We start from the raw sequence: 7,941 nt of genomic DNA on the forward strand, positions 1-7,941 counted from the left end.
ATCAAACATCCACATCTGCCTATCCCAGGTCCTGGGAAAGGACTCGATAGGTAGACAAAATGCCAAATCCAGTCTGAACATCTGGCTGACTGTGCGATGATCCATAATAATAATAATAATAATAATAATAATAATAATAATAATAATAATAATAATAATAATAATAATAATAATAATAATAATAATAATAATAATAATATAGTAGTAGTAGTAGTAATAATAATAATAATAATAATGTAGTAGTAGTAGTAGTAATAATAATAATGTTGTAGTAGTAGTAGTAGTAATAATAATAATAATAATAATAATAATAATAATAATAATAATAATAATAATAATAATAATAATAATAATAATAATAATAATAATAATAATAATACAGTCACTCAGCTTACTTGTCTATGGCAAAGGCCATCTTTGGCAAAGGATCAAGTTCCCAGGAGCAACATAAAACAAACTTTTGTCAGATTGAGGTGGATTGAGTCCCCAAAGGAAATAATACCAGGAAAAGGAGTGGCCACTTAATCTTGCAATTTTTTTCCCAATTAAAAAACAAACCCTGCTCCAACAGCAGAGTAAGTTCCTTGGAGTCAACAGGTTCATTCTGGTAGACCCTGGTAGTCAGGATTAATTTCTCTTTCAATAATTCATTGCCTAACACAAAGTAATGAAATCACACCTCTTTAATCACAGGTATTGGGAGGGGCCTGTCACTGGGCACATTTGAGATTTTGAACGTTTGATCATAAATGGTCATGAGTGTATGGTGGCCAGATATAAGTACCCATTTACCAGAAAGCAAATGATGGCTTGCCCTTTTGCCATCTTTTGTAGCCTTTCTCCCAAGCTACTATAGATATCTATAGCTCACTATAGATATCAAAACAAGATCAGGCAGAGGTTTATTTAATTTTGGCCAAAGCCTGACCTCTTTGAAATCAAATGTGAAAATATCTTGGGTGAGATGGTTGGTGAATCGCAATTAAAATGAGCTACAAGTAGGAAAACTGGGTGAGCTTTGTCTTCTGCTGGACCACTAGTATTTCTCTCCAGTGCAAGCAGCATTCTGTGAAAAGCAACTGAAACTTAATTCCTTTGGAATGAGGTTTTCCACAATCATTTTGGCCGAGAAGTATGGTGAGAAGTATTCACTCTGGCCTGATCCGTGAGTTATTTTGGGATGGTTTCAAAACTATCCAGTGAAATTGTAGTTTGATTCAGTATTTTTCAGTTTATATATAGAAGAATTTGGGAGCTTTTGAACGGGCTGAGAGGAAAAAAAAGAGCTGGTTTCTGTAGCTGAGGTGGCAAAACAAATAAAATAAAACGCCTACGTAAATACTGAAGATTCCTGGCACAATTTCTGCACCCAGATGATTAAAAGGCAGTGGTACAAAAACTGTATGAATGGATATACTTGCTGCTTCTGCATAATTTTATTTTACTTCTAATAACTGTACTAAATTTCATGATTTGGAGAAATCAGATAGATTGGTTTCTTGAATGGAGATAGCAGCTAGTCACAGGCAGATCACAAATCACGTCCAGCACCAGAGAGTGCCAAACAAATCTCCCAATAAATACTATAGGACCATAACACATTCTTGAGTTTGTATCTGCTTTACATTCTTTTCTTTGTCACTAAACTAGTAACCTACACAAGAAATACAGTACAAAGATATAATTTGTCTATATTAGTTTCTATCATGTCAGTAAAATATGGAAAATAGACAAAGAACAAAAATTACAAGTATCATCAACTCTCTTTTTATTTATGGGCTTCTGAACAATGGCATTCCTGTGTTTCTTATTGTGGCCTTGTGTAATAGAATGTTTTTCTGAAACAAAAGAGAATCACTGGCATACATACTGAAATCAATTTGCATCCCATCTCATCTTCTTTTTCATTCATATAATGTAAATGTAAAAAATGTAAATGTAAAAAACAACTGTTTATTAGCTAAGCTTTCGTCGGTCCCCTGCCGATGTCATCAGAGTAAAAAAAACAGAGATTTGAAAGTCCGCTTATAAAGGAAGCAACTAGAGAGAATGCGATCGACCAGGGTGGGTAGACCGGTGATGCGCTTGTTGAGCAGGGCTCTCTAGTCGCATCTCATCCACTTGCGTACTTTTGGATTTCAGTGCCTCCTCTCCTCCCGTTATTGCCTGCCCTTCCTGCTCCACTCGTATCTGGGTGTTTATTGGACCTGATGACTACACTCAAAAATCACTACAAAGCTCCCACCCAAACAGAACACACACCCATCCAATCAGAGCACAGCCAACCCCCCATCCAATCAGAGCACAGCCAAGCCCCTAACCAATCAGAACACATCTCCACCCAATCAGAACACAGCCAAGCTTCCACCCAATCAGTTCATACCCCCACTGGCAGTTAAAAGGAAGAAACAGCTGCGATCACACATTGCTCCTAGAAGCACGAAGCCAAAAACACCAGCCTGAAGATGACGAATGGGACTTCGTCGAAACGTCGCCAAGACACTTCTAATTTTACGTGGGAGAAAACCCGAATAACCAAAGACCTACATACAAACACCCGCAAAAACCTCAGAAAACACACACACACATGTATGTATGTATGTATGTATGTATGTATGTATGTATGTAAACAGCATATTTGTTTGTGTGTATACATAAACAATTCTTAAAAACTATAAGAATGTATTTAGAAAACTGATAGAGAGCAATTTATAAAATAATTCTTAACACAGAGCTTCTAAAGCAGTGTTTCTCAACCTTGGCCATTTTAAGATATGTGAACTTCAACTCCCAGAATTCCCTAGCCAGCCATGCTGTTCTAAAGGAAGAGCAGTCTGAGCTGGAAAGTGGAATAAAACATGTCACGAGTTTGGAATCATTGCGTTGCCACAAGAGATGTAAGTCCAGCCCCATGTGATACAATTGACCCTTATCTAGGGCCACTTTAACATTGACTGTTAGTTGACTAGATTCTTGTTTATTGGTAGCAACAATAAACTCTTCTGTACTTTGAACTCAATGAATGCCTCCTGGTCATTTGCACCAGAGCCAGTAAAATACTTAAGTGTGTATGTGATTATTATAGCATTAATTCTGGGTATTATTTAGAGCTGGTCCATAGCACATATATCCTATCCCAGTGATGGCAAACCTTGTAGAGACCGAGTGCCCAAAAACCACCCTACCCACCCCTGCCCCCCTGCTCCGCCCTGCCCCCCTGCCCTGCCCACCCACAGGGCCACCCATCGCCTCCATGGCCTGCCACAGATCATCCAGGCGGCCCGGCAGTGCCATAGGGACCATGCCCTCCATCCACGCCCCGCAGCATCATCTGCACACAATGGGGTATGAGGGCAGAGTCTTGTCCCTGCTGCCCGGCTGCCATGTCCATGGCTGCGCTGCTACATGCGGGATGTGCCCAGGGGCAACTCTCCTCCAGGGGGGCTGCTGTTGAGGAGGGGACCGTGGGGGGAGGCGGGGCTGAGGTGACGGTGCACGTGCCCAGAGAGGGCTCTGAGTGCTGCCTCTGGCACGCATGCCATAGGTTCGCCACCACTGTCCTATCCAGTGATATCTGCACAACAAAGCGTAGTTACAAATAAAAAAGTTCCCAAGCATGTTTTGTTCCAAAGAGTTATATTTGTATCTCCTGGGTAATCTCAAGAGATCAGATAATTCCTATAGTAACAGAACAGAAATATTACCTGTGCTTGGTTATAAAACAGCCTAAATACTCAGGGAATTTAGGTCTGTTTTCAGCTTTGCAATTAAAACTTTTCACCTGTTCCTGCATAAATTGACATCATGAACAAGAAATATAGAGACTAGTGGAAATTATTTATTTATTAACAGTATTTCTAGGCATCTTTCAATGAAAGTCTCAGAAAGTTTCTACATCTTCTAACTAGAGGGTTCTAATTATATTAATAGTTCATAGAAATTATACCTCCTATTATCTGGGCAAATCTGTTGGGATATTTGAAACTGAGATAATTCCAGTGTCCTAGGTACAAGGTAATTTGCTCTTTTTACAAAGAACCAGTAAGGTTAATTTGGTCTGTTTACAAAAGTTTTGCTAGGAAATATTAGATTTCCCTCAGAAATTATCTTTGGAAATTATAGCGAAGGAAGTTGAACATGTTTGGACTAAAATACATTTTTCTTTTAAAAAAATAATTATTAAATAAATGCATTGAAGGATTTGTGATTTCCTAACAGGAATTTTAGAATTTTCTTTTCCTTACTGGTAAAAATGGATTTTTATGCACGTGAGAGAAGCTTCAACTTGACAGAGTTTGATTGCCATTGTCTTTCTCTTTCACACACTCTCATCCACTCACATATGCACACGAATAATGGATTTGACAAGGTTGAAGTTTTGTAATTCCTTAAGTATCTCTTTTAAAAGGTTTCTAATGAGCTCCATACCTGTCCTTGTTGTATCTTCTAAGACCAAGAATTGTATGAAAGGGAACAGAAATAAGGGAAAGCAGTTTTCACTCATGAGATCCTTAACGGTTGCAATAAAAAAGGGGCTATTTGCTCCAATGATTTCTTGCTTATCCTTCTTTGGGAGATCACTATATAATTATTTGCTTTCAATAAAATGATTCCTGAAAAGGTTCCAATAATGTAAGGTACATAACCAAACCTATCTGTGAAATCAAAACCAACTGTGACTTATTATCAGTTTCCCAAATGTAATATTTTCACAGGGAAATCAGTATTTGTAGCAAAGGAAATAAATAATAGGTTCAAAATAAATAACATTCCAAATATTAATGAATGAAATGCATCTAGAGTAAACAAATGCCTTATCATGTAACTTATTAATTGCTTCCCCATCCCTCATTCAGCAATTCTTTCACTCTAAGGAAAATCAAGAATGTTTCCTTTCAGTTTGCTATCTTTTGACGTATTATTTTATTCTTTGTAATTATTAATTCTAAAATCATATTTCTTATTTAATTAAGACCTCCCTACAATAATAAACTAATGGAACCTCACAAAACAATTACATATAAATGTTCTTACCTCCAGATCATATCCTTTGGTATTTTGGAAAAGAACAGCAAAATATACAATTCTCTCTCCTAAGCCTTTGTGTATATATTTCCCTAAAACAAGGGAGTTTTGTAGCAAGGACTTTTACAGTTCCAGACTTATTCCGGTACCATTTAATAGCTAGGAAATGACCTTACTGTTGATTGCTTTGATTACAGAATGAGAACAAAAGTCCCTCAAAATAAGCTAGGCAACACAAGATATTAAAAGATTTGCATAGAAAAGGAACAATCAAACAAAAAACAAAAAGCCATATATTGTTCTTATGTTCCACTGAGATAAATGAATTTTCCTCTTGCCATTTCTAGGCCCATAAGCCACAAACAAACTATGGTTCCTGAGCAAATTCCTTTGTACAGATAGCCCTTGACTGAAAACTGTAAATTGAGCCTGGAATTATCGTCATTAAATTGTTGCAGTAATTAAGCAGGTAACCATGTGACTGCACCTGATTTTATGATCTTTTCAAAGAGGAAATTAAGCAGATGCGGTTGTCATTAAGTGAATGTGGCAGTCCTTAAGTAACTGTAGCAGTCATTAAGTAAATCCATTTAGCCAATAGGCATTTTTTTTTGCCAGAAACCAGAATGAAATCCCAGAAACTCGCTTAAAATGTAGAAAAATCATGGTCACGTGACAGTGTTACAATTGACTGCCCCCTCAGATGCCATAACACATTTTATTTGATGTTAGCTACCCCAAATTGCAACAGCAAGAGGGTGGCCATATAAATCATTTTTTAAAGTAAATACACATATCATATGCCTGGAGCAAATTGACAAATATAAACATAGGAACAGTTGAATTCAAATGTCCAGAAAATAGGCACATCTTCCTAGATGAACAAAAGACAAGAATTCTTGCAGGAAACTATTTCTTAATTAAAATGCTACAATTGCTGATTTCTTCTGAGCATTCACAGTTGCCTGGGAGGCACCTGCACCTTTATTGCCATAAAAGAAAATGGAGATTTTGTGTCAGCCAAGCATACAAAGAAGACTCATATGGACATTTTGATGCTGATATCCAGCTTCTATTTTTTTTTCTCTGCAGCAAGTTTCTAGTGATTAGATGACTTCAATAGCTGACTCGCATTTTAGCTTTCGCATTTTAAAAACTAGTATACTTATTGAAGTGGTTTTAAATTAGTGCCACTACTTAAAAGTTATAGCACAACAAACATTCAGAGGTGTAGCAGAAGCCCTGCTAGCTTAAATTTAGAGGCCAAATACTGTCTACTGCAATCAAATTGATGTGTTTGTTCCCTCTAAGGAGTTACTGCTTGAACTATGGCAAGACACATTGATTTGAGGTTGAACTCGTATTTTGATACCAGTGGCTGAGTAGTTGTGATTTGCCAATACGAGAACATATAAAGGAACTAAAAATAATAACTATTTCACTCTTTCCAATCAAGCCACAATTGTATATCTAGCTTAGCAGCAGCATAATCAATTCTGCAGCATTTCAGATCATCTGCCACCTTTATCTAAAGGTGCCAGGAGCTGAACCTGTAACCTTCTATCTGCACACTACGTGCTTTATCAGTGAAGTGGGATCCAGTTCTAGAGACAGTCTGAATATATATATGCATTACCAGAACACCAAGATAGTAAGGTAGAATTCTTACAGAAAATGTAATGAGGGTGATGCAAGTAGGAAGGACCTCAATAATAAAAAAAAACCTCCTTTTTTACCTCAAAGTCTCTCTCAAATAAATCTTAAGACTACAGAGAATGTTCTGACAAGCACCAGAAGATGAAGCTGAAAGTGAAAGTTACTTGTTAAAATCATATCCTTATTTTAGAAATTAATAACAATAGCATTCTACTTGTCACAATCATATCTGGGCCTTAAATCTTTGCAGTCATGATGAAGTGTTTGGATATAAAAGAATTAAAGTGAATCTTGCAACTGATACATCAATCAAACCTAAACTGATCAATTTTAAATAGTTGACAGACAACCTGAAGAAAACCAAACTCTGAAGAACTGATCAGGAACAGGAACATTCCCCCCTCAGATTTAAAAAGAGCTTTAAAAGGAACACAACTCTATTTTCCTTTGTTGTTTTGCTGTTTTGAGAGGGCAGGATATTTCTTCTCAGGATGACTTAAATGAGGTAAAAACACCTCCTCACCCCAGGAAAACCAATGAAGAATCATAAGAAAATAGCTATAGAGAATAATTAAGCTAGGAGTGGTTAAATTGCTTTTGTGGACAAGTGAACAGTGGCTTTGTATTCTGAACCTCGTATTATGAGCATCGTAGGTGGCTGTATGGATATGTGCAAAAGAAGTTGGGAAAGTGATGTATAGGGTGCTTGAAAAGAAGATATTGACTTAGAGTCTGCATTTCTCCCATTCTCCCTTGTCTTCAACTTTCGTTTAGTTTTTCAGTTTTTCAATCTGCATAATTAAAACTTTGCAATCTCTTCTAGAGTCTGCATTCTCACTCTGGCAGAGAGCTTTTCCTTTTATACACCAGTTTGCCCTGATAAGCTATATAGAAACTGAAAAGTAGAGGTACATGGCATGTTCCCAATTTCTTCCTCCTTAAAAACAGTGCAGGGAGAGGGTTTCTCTGGAATAAAAGTGAAAGGGTGACAGTATATTGAATAGGCTCTCCCTGGTGGTCCGAGTTGTGGGTTGAAAATTTCATCCACACATTCCTCAATGTATTGTATAGGTTTGAAAGCTGTTCATCCCATTATATTTGTCCTGAGTGCTCCTCAAGAATAAAGTTACTTTGTCCTGGTTGAATATTAAAATGAAGCATTCCCTAATATTATTTATTTCCCAGCCTCAGATCTTATCAATCTTATCATGGGAATAATCTTCCTGTTAAAGATATAACAAGATAGACATTAGCAATCCA

The sequence above is a fragment of the Protobothrops mucrosquamatus genome, unplaced genomic scaffold (assembly GCF_001527695.2).
Source record: "Protobothrops mucrosquamatus isolate PMUCROS unplaced genomic scaffold, P.Mucros_1.0 scaffold1393, whole genome shotgun sequence".
Lineage (NCBI taxonomy): Eukaryota > Metazoa > Chordata > Lepidosauria > Squamata > Viperidae > Protobothrops > Protobothrops mucrosquamatus.